Source organism: Triticum aestivum, chromosome 7D, assembly GCF_018294505.1.
Source record: "Triticum aestivum cultivar Chinese Spring chromosome 7D, IWGSC CS RefSeq v2.1, whole genome shotgun sequence".
In the NCBI taxonomy this organism is placed as follows: domain Eukaryota; kingdom Viridiplantae; phylum Streptophyta; class Magnoliopsida; order Poales; family Poaceae; genus Triticum; species Triticum aestivum.
This window is the reverse complement of record NC_057814.1, coordinates 428589965-428600870: the sequence shown is the minus strand read 5'-3', so window position 1 is coordinate 428600870 and position 10906 is coordinate 428589965. Positions and strand designations below refer to the sequence as shown.

Genomic DNA, 10906 nt, shown 5'->3' with positions numbered 1-10906 from the left:
AGGCCGTGTCGGCCAGGGAGCGGCAGGGCCAGCTCCGGCCGCCTCGCCCGGTGGTGGCAGGGCCCACAGCGCCTCGACCGTTCCGGCCCAACCACGCACTGTGGGGGACGTTATACCCTCGCCGGGCGCCTCCTGTCGTGGCGGCAGGTGCCACGTGTCGCCTGCCGCGCCTGCCGCCACCGCTGAGGTTTTTTTTTTTGTCAAATTGAAGCACATGTAGTTCTTTTTGTCGATTCATCTGGTCAGGTGGTCCGTGTGGACAAAAAATCCAGGCCAGAAGGCACGTACCCCCGTCACAAGCATGACCCCCCTCCTCCTCGCTGGCAGGCTCAGCAACGGCTCCGTCGCTATCTGGAACCCGCCGCCGCCATCGCCGCCGTGGCTGCCGCGGCCACCATCACGTCCGAGAGGAGCGGCACGCCAGCTCGCAGCAGGTCTTCCTCGTCTCCATCTCCAAGCCACGCGAGCGCCGGCAGTGGCACAGAGCTGGCAGAGAAGGTGCCGGTGGTGGGATCTGCCGCGCGGGAGACGGCGGCGCGATGCGGCCTTGCCATACTCTTCGGCATCAGTGAAATCTGGTAGAAGCATGTTTTTACTCTACTTTTGGGGCAATTTCTTACTTCCCCTTGTCGCTGGGTCTCTCTACGTCTCTGATAAGAGATGATTGACACTTTGTTTTATCATAATAGTTCTGCAATCTAGGAGCAAGGCCAACTTCAGGAGCTGGTTGAAGTTGCACTAAGTTTAGCCACAAAGTAACATCAGAACAATCCACAAAGTAATATCAGAACAATTGTCGTGGGCAACCTCTTACCGGAAGAAAATTACAGTTTGGATGAGGATCTGTAGTCCATAGGATGATCAGATCCTGATGGATTGAGAAGGTAAAGAAACCTTTATTTCTATTTTGCATCTAGGATTGAGAAAGTAAATGATTTTACAGATGCTAATTTATTTGTGTAAGCTAATTGTGCCTGCTGAAGATAACTAGTATCAGGTCTTTGATTCTTTTGTAGACCAGGTTATACCATCCATGACTACATTCGGTTTGGATCCCAAGAGGAGCACAGTTTCAGAGGAGTGTTTCTTTATTGGAAGAGGTTTTGAATTTTTTTCCCCTGTTAGTATCTCTGTATGATTACCAACTCACTGATCAAATCAAGAATCTGCCCCGCCTAATCGCCCAAGAAAAAGAACAAGAAACAGATAGGAGAAGCACCCGCCTCTGTTCTTGAGTTAAATTCTATTTAGACGAGGAACCATTTTACTTGCTGCTCATGAAAAATAAGTTAGTACTACTACAAGACAACGTACGAACTTTGAGTGTATTTGTCGATAGTTAAATTCAGTTCAAATGAGGAACCTGTAGTGCCACCTTTGTTCTTCAGTTAAATTCAGTATAAAATGAGGAACGTGTAGTGCCGCCTCTGTTCTTCAGTTCAATTCAGTTGAGATGAGGAACCATTTTTACATGCTCATGAAAATTAAGTTCGTACTACTATGAGACCGCGTACGAATTTTGAGTGTATCGTCTCTACTGCAGCTCCTCTATAATCATCTCTTAAATGCTAAGTTGACCTTGTTAACTGCCATGATCTGGCCCCCCTTCTCTTCGATCCACATTTTTTTGTCTCAGTTAGTCTCAGAAGTTATGCATTGAAATAGGAAGTTCCAAATTGGTTTCTGTAACAGTTAATATTATATTTTGCAGAAGTTAAAAACCTGAAAAAGTGTGCTAAAAACCGACTGTTACCTAAGAATTTGGAGCAGTTAAACCCTGAATTTGCAGCGGTTAAAACCTGAAGCTATTTTCCTTTTTCCTATGAAGGATCACAAGTTCACAACTACACTGAATACAGCAAACCTTTTCTCATATCGTGTGAAAAACTACTTCATTCTTCTTTATGTGTTTTCTGATGCATGTTTGGTAGTGGGAGTGGGATGTGGAGAGGAAGAGAGAGCAAATTCCAAATGGAATGGTAGGGAACATGATATTTGCATATCTGAGAAAGAAGAGATAGGACCAAGAAAATTAGGTTTCTCCATCCTGTTAAGTTGCCTCGCTTGTTTAGTATTTGCTGAAACATCTATGGGCCAATGCATTTGTGCGGCCAGCCTGCCTGTGTCCAGAATCTATGCTTAAATTTTGTAAAAAATAATCTTTCTTGCTCACGGTTCTTGTGGTGATTTGTGCTGAAAAATCTACGACCTGATGCATTAATGCGATCAGCCTGCCTGTGTGCAGAATCTTTGTTCAGATTTGTCAAAAAAAAGAGTGCAGCGATTCGGTGCCCGGGCTCATCTGCACCCGGCCAGATTTTTTTTTTACAAAAAATACTAGAAAAATTCAAAAAATTCCACATTTTTTCCGCATGGTAGACAATTTATTGCGTGAGGTTCGCTCCAAATTTTAGCTCATTTGAACATCTGAGTAGCTCTCAGCAAAAAAGACAAATTGGGTCAAAACAGTACGTGAACAGTAAACTGTTTTACATACCCCGAATTTGTCTTTTTTGCCGAGAGTTTCTCAGTTGCTCAAGTGATTTGAAAATTGGGGCGGACCTCACGCATCAAATTGTCTACCATGGGAAAAAAATTGGAATTTTTTGAATGTTTTTAGTAGTTGTTTTGATTTTTTTATTCAACACAGGTGCAGATGAGCTCGGGCTCAGAAAAGGATTTCCGCAAAAAAATTTGCTTTTCTGCTTTTTGTTCTCATGGTGGTTTAATCCCATAGATAAACCGTGTGGGTGTCTATGATTGTTGTGTCAGGTGTCTATCTATGTGGTTATCCGATGCATGTCTATGTAGTTATCTGTATGAGTGGTTTTAAGCAGAGTTTTACAAGTTCTAGCCATTATTCTATGGGCACCACTACCTATTCGTAATCTCTGTCTGGTGCCTTCGGTTATCTCATATGTGCAATAATAAAATTTGCTCGCTTTGTTTTTAGGACAATTTTGGAGGAGCTGGTCATGACTTAGAAACAAAACTCCCCTGAGAAGGCATCGCTAGGTATAGACCTTACAGAATATGCAAGCAAGCAATGACATTACCTTTGCATGCATGTTGTCCTTCTACTGTTAATCTAACGAGCAACAATAATGTGTATAGTAGGATCTATGGACAAGCCACTACCAAGCGAGCATTGTTTGGTGAGGCGCGTAACAACAACCAGGCCAACGACCAGTAGAACTGCGGATCAATAGCTGCAGTGACATAAGACTTTAGAAGTCACTGAAGAATCTTGCTTCCCCTTTTTGTTATGATGGAGTTACTCTAATATAATTCTGTTGAATCCATCACTTATGTCAACTTTCCCCATACTATGTTTCTTTGTACTGATGTGTTTGTTGCTGCAGCAAACTTGTTACAATATCCAGTTCCATTTAAGTTTATTCCGTTTGGGAATGGTAGTCAGAATCCAAGCTATCCAGAGCTTATCAACAATATTCTCATGAATGTAAGTTTACTATCTTAAATCTACACCATTCATAGTTAATGTATCTGTACAAGTGGAATACTAATGATCTTTTATCTCTAGGACTTTGATGTCGTGGTAGGTGTGGCTCTATTTGATATCACACATGCATGCATAGCTTAGAATTTTTTGAATGAATGACAGCCAAATCCATTAGAGCTGAATGTAGATTAAACCAAGAGGAATAGCAGCGAGCTATCTACCTGCTTACAAGATGCATTACACATAGATTTTTGTGACTTGTTTAGTTCATTTCTTGAATTTGTATGTCAAAATTATGCTCTTATTGGATGCATTACCCTCTAAGCTTAGCTACAGGCACTTGTGTCTCTTGAATTTAACCACCTAAATGACCATAACAATAGGAAATTAATAAAGGTAATGAGCTCTTATATGGATCCTAAATGGATAATTCAGTCAAGTATGAGACAAGTTTTTAGCATGGCACGAGCAACAGGTGCAGCATATCACTGAAATTTTCAGAGCATACTATTGGAGCACCTTTTCGTTTGCAAAAGAAATTTTGGCATACAAAATTGTCAGTTTTATGCATGTCAAACAACAAACATTTTTGCAAGGACAACCAAATAGTGAATGTAGTTTGTTTACCAGATTGCGTGCACTTCTATTTGCAAGATGATTGAAGATGCAGAGAAGGGTTTGATCTCCACTACTAGGAAAAGGGCTATAGATAATATGGACACTAATGGCGCACCACACATGTGGGTGCGCCACTACTATATACTAATGGCGCACCATGTGTTGGTACGCCACTACTAACAAATTTTTTTTTTTTTCAAAACTAGTAATGGCGCATCAGGGGATAGTGCGCCATTACTAGTTTAACTAGTAATAGCGCACCACACCCTCGGTGCGCCACTACTAACAATTTTTTTTTTCAAAACTAGTAATGGCGCACCGAGGGGACAGTGCGCCATTACTAGTTTTAACTAGTGTGCCATTACTAGTTTTAACTAGTAATGGCGCACCACACCCTCGATGCGCCACTACTAACAATTTTTTTATATTTTTTTTCAAAGTTAGTAATGGCGCACCGTGGGTGTGGTGCGCCATTACTAGTTAGGTGCGCCATTAACTAGTAATGGCGCACCACACCCACGGTGCGCCATTACTAACTTTGCCCAAAAATTCCAGCGAATGCACCCCCTGGACCGCCTTTTCAGTTTTAGAAAAAATAAAAGAAAATGATGGAAATGTCAAAAAAATAAAATAAAATAAGTTTCCCATGTGATATGTGGTCTAGTTGTTGGGAAAATTTACAAATATGAATTTTGACTTTATTTGCAAAATCTCTCTGGAATTTGTAAAATGGGCATAACTTTTGCATACGAACTCGGATTAAAAAGTTTTTTATATGAAAAATCATTTACTCGAAAAGTTACATACGATTTGAACAGGGGGATCCCCGTTCAACATCTTCAAAATCCCAAAAAACCTAATAGAACGAAAGATACGGGGCTTTTAAGATCTACTAGAGGGGGGGGGGAATGAAAAAAAATTCAAACTTACTAGTGGCGCACCATTTGCTAGGTGCGCCACTAGTAACAGAAAAAAATTGGTTTCAAAAAAACTTTTTTTTTGGATTTTTTTTCAAAATATGATACGTAATATGACCGGGAAGTTTGAAATATTATTTCAAAATTTCATCACATTCATGAACATGAACAAAGTCCTAGACATCAACAAGGTTTAATAGGATTGATATGATAGATATATCAACAAGTGCCTGTGAAGTGAGCTGGTGCTGGGGTTGGATAGAACTGCGAAGTTAAGCGTGCTCGGGCTGGAGTAGTGTGAGGATGGGTGACCTTCCGGAAAGTTTGACCACGGAGTGCGATTTGACTTGAGATTAAGCCATAGTGACCTGAGATTAAGAAAAAAAATGAAAAAAAATTTCTGAAATTTTTTTTAAAAAAATTTGTTAGTAATGGCGCACTTCTATGTGGTGCGCCATTACTAAGTCAGATAGTAATGGCGCACCATGGGATATACTAATGGCGCACTCCCTGGTGCGCCATTAGTATACCAGATACTAATGGCGCACCTGTGGTGCGCCATTAGTAAAAAATTCTAATGGCGTGATGCTAGTGGCGCACCTGTAGTGCGCCATTAGTAGCCAAAACAGGTGCGCCACTAGCAGGCCTTTTTCTAGTAGTGCTCACCTGGTGTAACGACACTAATCAAGATCTAGAAGGACAAGGGCGTCAAGCCCTCTGAATTCGAGGATACTGTCGCGCAGGTGAGTGTCTATCTTGCGTCCCTCACGTCGCTGGCTTTGTGCCATTCATGTGTTTCATTTCTATATCTAGAACTGCTCTTTTGTATGGGTTTGTCAAGGTTTGACATGCCTGTGGTGCTTAATATCTCTGTAGGCTTTACTTGACCTGGAAAAAGCAATCAGGAGCTCAAGAGTGACCTCGAGGAATTGTACATCAACACTGCAATGTATGTCGCCTTTCGTTACACCCAGATCCTCTTGATCTATTGTGCCTGCCGATCTATTTGGCATCGGTGTACGAGATAAACCAGATGGATGTTGTTGGAACATGAAGGCCATGGTGATCCATGTGTCGTACCGTCTGCACAAGGCCTCTAAGAAGATCCACGACGGATTCTTTTGCTCTTTTCATTCTCCACTCTTCCTGTTTTAGATCAAATAGATCGGATTCATTGGTAGATTAGTTTTTAGGCATCCGCAGTGTTGTGACATTGATTGATTTCAGTCTACAGTAACCAGTTCCTGCCTCTTGTTAGGTTTTTTGGCATGCAATTTGATATGCCTGTACTAACTACAGGAAAGGCTATGCCTTAGTTTTACCATTATGAATATTCATGTATGTTAACTTTTAATTCATCAGAATATTGTCATTTTTTTAATTCATTGCAACCCCCTTTTTCGGTTCATGTTAGTCATTTGATGCTTTTGGTTTATGGACAAAACAGGTATGTGTACAAAGTGGCGAATTGCATTTCACAAGGCAAGATAACAAAGAGTAAAATAGAAAACATGGTATTCTCTAACACAACAGCATGATACATTTGGTCTACTGGTGCAGATCAAGAACAAAATACTACTCCCTCCGTCCCATAATATAAGAGCGTTTTTGACACTACACTAGTGTAAAAAACGCTCTTATATTATGGGACGGAGGGAGTACTTATTTGTAATAGTCTCAGTGGAAGTATAGTCAGGTATGTTATGCTGGTTTTTTTACTCTGTTAGCTAATTGGCTTGATATGTACTCTCTTTTGTACCTCTTAATATGGTATTCCTGCAGAAGCTCAACAAAAACTACTTATGTTGTAATAGTTTCAACGTAATATTCATGAACTTCAGTGGCGAAGAGATATACATACCCCTTCAATTTTAAGTGAGCTTCTGTGGGAAGCACCCCTCCCCCCATTGTTTTCTCATTGTGAAGGAAAGGGAGGTGGAAATAAGTTAAGCCCTTAGCCAAAAAAGAGTTCTTTTGGGCTTCTGACTTATTTTCACTATAAGCTGCTAGAAGCCTCAAAAGAACTGGCCCTTAATTATATGTGATATCTGTAAATTGATGTGTCTAACCGTGGTGTTCAACTTGTTTACACAATAGCTTGCTAGGCTGGGACTTGGACCACCATGGCATCTCAAGGAAAACTAGCATTTGGAAAAACCACTTATTGGTGTTAGTTTCACTACTTTCTTCTATTCAAGTCTAGCAGTAGCTTGATTTTTTTAAATTGTTCCAACTCGTATTTATCTATTTTAAAAGAAAATTTAAGCTGACTTGTGTTCTGTCAAGCACTAATAACGTCATTTCTTCCACTGAATCAATCCGCACTTCATTCGGTTTACACATGTTTCCATCTTGCATACAACGTGGACTTAACAAGTGAAGTATTGGCATTTGTTATTACTAAACATTCACTCATCTCCTAACCAAGCTAAGAGGTTCATAATGTAAAAGTCACCAAGACAGAGCTGGACTCCTTGTAGAATTTTTTCCTTGGCAATTCAAGTATTTGCCCTATTTGCCTGGCAAGAATAGTAGGATTATTCCAGGTTTGTTTTATTTCACTTGTCATCCCATGCTTTATCCCACTGTTAAGTGTACTAACGATGTCCTTAGAGATTCTCTTGCTTAGAGCATCTCCAACCGCGCCCCCAGAAAAGCCACCCCACGTGATTTTTTCGCGCCGGCGCCGAAAAAACGGCCTAGTCGCGCCCCAGGAGCCCGATTTTCGCCGGCCTGGGCCGAAATCAGCGCCGGCGGACCCAGGCCGAACCCGACGCGCTGGGGAACCCGACGCGCTGGGGGGCGCCGGGGCGAGCGGTTTTGGCGCGAAAGAGCCGCGGGCCAGCCGCGTCAACGACACCGCGCCTCGTCTCCCCCCAACGCCTCGGTTTCTCGCGGGGAATCAATGGCAAGGCTGCCGCCGGTCAGCCAATGGCAAGGCTGCCGCCGGTCAGCCTTGCCATTGATTCCTCACGGGCGGCGCGTCACGGGACGGCGCGCCGACGCCTCCCCTCCCCCTCCCTCGCACGCGTACACACGGGCGCGGCGCGGCTATACAAGCCGGTGGCCTTGCTCGCCTCTGGCCACACCAGCCCTGCCCTAGCCGCCGAGCTCTACCTCTCCCGAGCGCCGCTGCCGAGCCCTCCCTCTCCCTCTCCCGTGAGCCGCCGCCGAGCCCTCCCTCTCCCTCCCCCTCTCCTCCCGATGGCCGAGCGTTTCCCCGGAGACGAGGCGGCCAACGGCTTCGGCCGTCGCACGCTCCGCAAACAGGAGTCGTGGCTCCTGTTCCAGGCGAACATCCCGGCGCCGCCGGACATGCGCGCCGGGCCGACGGGGTGGAGGCTCAGCAACGGGGGAGTTCCCATTCCCCGTTGCCTGACGCCGTGGCGCGCCCCTCCTACTTCGCCGACGAGGTCGAGGTCGTGCGCGCCTCCCTCACCGACGCCCAGCTCGCCCTCCCCCAGTACGCCGCCGACAACCAGGCGGCTTGGGCGGCGTACTTCGAGTGCTGTCAGCAGCAGTGGCTGGCGTCCACCAACGGCGCGCCGGTGGTCGGCGGCCTGAAGAACAGCGAGGGGCGCCACCTGTGGTGGGGCGTCCCCGGCCGCACACTTGAGGGCGTGCTGACGCACCTCGAGGGTGGCAACAACCCGCCGTTGGCGTACCCCCCGGCGAGGGCGGCCGCCCGGCACACCGCCGACGCGACGGGCAGTGGATGCCAAGGAGGTTCGGCTCCTCCTCTTCTTCCTCCTCGCGCTCTTCCTCCCACTCCTCCGGCTCTCCGGCGCTGCTCGGCGTCAAGGCCGAGCCCGCGGCGGAGACGCCGCTCGGCCGGCGCACTCGCAGTGCCGGCATCGTTATCAACGAGGGTGACCGGCGCTCCTCCTCGTCGGCTCCTCCACGCTTTGTCAAGCCAAAGACGGAGCCAGGGCTCGCGCCGGTGAAGACGGAGCCGGGTCTCCCCGCCGTGAAGACGAAGCACGACGACGTGGAGCTCGACGACGACGCGGCCCTGGAATGGGCACGCCAGGACTCCCTGAAGATGGCGAGGGAGCGCCAGTGCGCCGCCCTGCGGCGCTTCGCGCCGCGCCGCCGGGGCCGCGACGAAGGAGGAGGAGTCGTCATCGACGACAACGATGACGACGACGACGCGCTACCGCCGCCACCAGTCCGCCATGGCGACGCCGGGTCCAGCAGGGGCGCCCGCGTCAAGGAGGAGAAGGCCGACGATGACGACGGCGGCGACGACGGCGACTACTCGGCGTTCAGCCAGTTTCTTTTTTAGATTAGTTATATATTTGCTATGTAATGAAAATCCGCGAACTGTATAATATATGCCCAAGTTTGCCGAAATTTAGTCGTGTTTAGCCGAACTTCGCCGAAATTTGCTATATATTTTTCTTTTTTGAACACGCCTGGGGGCGGCCCTGGGGCCGGCGGCTGGGGACCAACTCGCCCCCAGGCCGATATTTTGCGCCGGCTCACCCCCAGGCGGCGATTTTAGGCGCCCCCTGGGGGGCCAATGGCTGGAGATGCTCTTAGGGGTTTCCTACATGAGTTGCTACTGTTGTTTGTTTCAGATATTTAGTTTAAGATCTAAATTTCACCAATATATGTGTTTTGTTTATGTTCTCTGACGTGTTTAGATGAACCCAATCACTTATGTTTATATGGATGCTATGTTCTTTTACTTATGATATTTTTGAAAGCATTTCTGCGTAAGCAAAATGTGTAAGGGTCAGTATGCTGGAATAAACTCATATAGCTGGTTCATTTTTACCCTCTCTTTGCACATATGATTGGGACTAGCAAATTCACATATACAAATATGTTTCTAGAGCAAGGATGAGAAACACTATACACAACCACAAGGATGATTATTCAAGCGTTTCTAGGATGGTGGAACTTGAGCTCAAACTGCATTTCTGGCATATACTTGCTGAAACATACATAAGTATGTGTTATTTCTTATAGGTTTGCACCAGAATCAAGCATTAGTACAATTGGAATTGGAATGACGAAAACACTTGTCTGAGCACATCTGATCCTCATAATAGCAAGTTTGTAATAAATTCTGGAACTCTTCAGGAGGTTGAAGTCAACAAAGATAGCATGTTCGCATGTGTCAAATCACTTTTGTTGTACATAACTACCTTCAAAGATGAGCCTAGACGCACCGAGGTGCATAAGCTAGATATATGCGCACATGAACGCTTAGGAGGTTTGCCAATGGCACGCCCCAGCCACTAGTGCCCGGTGAATGGGTCGTGCAATGCTACCAGGCAATTATTCTATTTCCAATGCATACAATCAATGCTCTCAAGCATCTTGGGTCATCCTCTTTGCTTCACTGATTGCTAAAAGCCTATGTCATCGGCATTGGTGCTCAGAAATACCAAGCTTCATGAACTCTAACCACAACATTTGTGAACATTTTGGGCACTTTATGGTTGTATCTTCGGCCATTCGAAGATACCCATCTGCAATATTTGTAGGAGTGCCATATGCAGTCACCCTAAGTATGTCACAGTTACCTTCCGGAAAAAAACTACCACACCGGTGACATTAATCCTCCAGCTAAAAGAATGATTCATTAGATTTGTTCCATGTTATTGGCAATTCACAGAATAACCGTTTGGACATGCGGAGGCATCGCTGATAATCCCCAAGTATAGAGAACATAACAATCGAAAGCAAGCTCATTATATATTTACCGTTAAAACAAACTTGAGAAACACCATTTATTACACACACATGTATGGGAACATTTGTGTCAAACATTCTGTTGAGACGATATTATATGACCAAAAAATTGAACACAAGCACTGTTACAATTTGTACATTTAAAAACAATCTGTACATTTAAAAATTGAATACGATACAGTCAGGCCGGGTTGCATGAAAGCAA

The 10906-nt window shown here is 45.3% G+C and overlaps 1 long non-coding RNA gene across 3 annotated transcripts; it reads left to right on the top strand.

Moving 5' to 3' along the window:
- The first annotated feature begins 274 nt into the window (after nucleotides 1–274).
- On the top strand, nucleotides 275–6574 carry LOC123168718 (uncharacterized). 3 transcript variants are annotated; one of them, XR_006484476.1, is made up of 7 exons: nucleotides 275–578; nucleotides 690–884; nucleotides 1017–1100; nucleotides 2954–3015; nucleotides 3115–3463; nucleotides 5875–5947; nucleotides 6446–6574. It is a non-coding gene; the product is annotated as an uncharacterized lncRNA (long non-coding RNA). The 3 variants fall into 3 exon arrangements; XR_006484475.1 differs by lacking the exon at nucleotides 6446–6574 and having other exon boundaries at nucleotides 5875–6373; XR_006484477.1 differs by lacking the exons at nucleotides 5875–5947; nucleotides 6446–6574 and adding an exon at nucleotides 3545–4323.
- Nucleotides 6575–10906: the final 4332 nt, after the last annotated feature.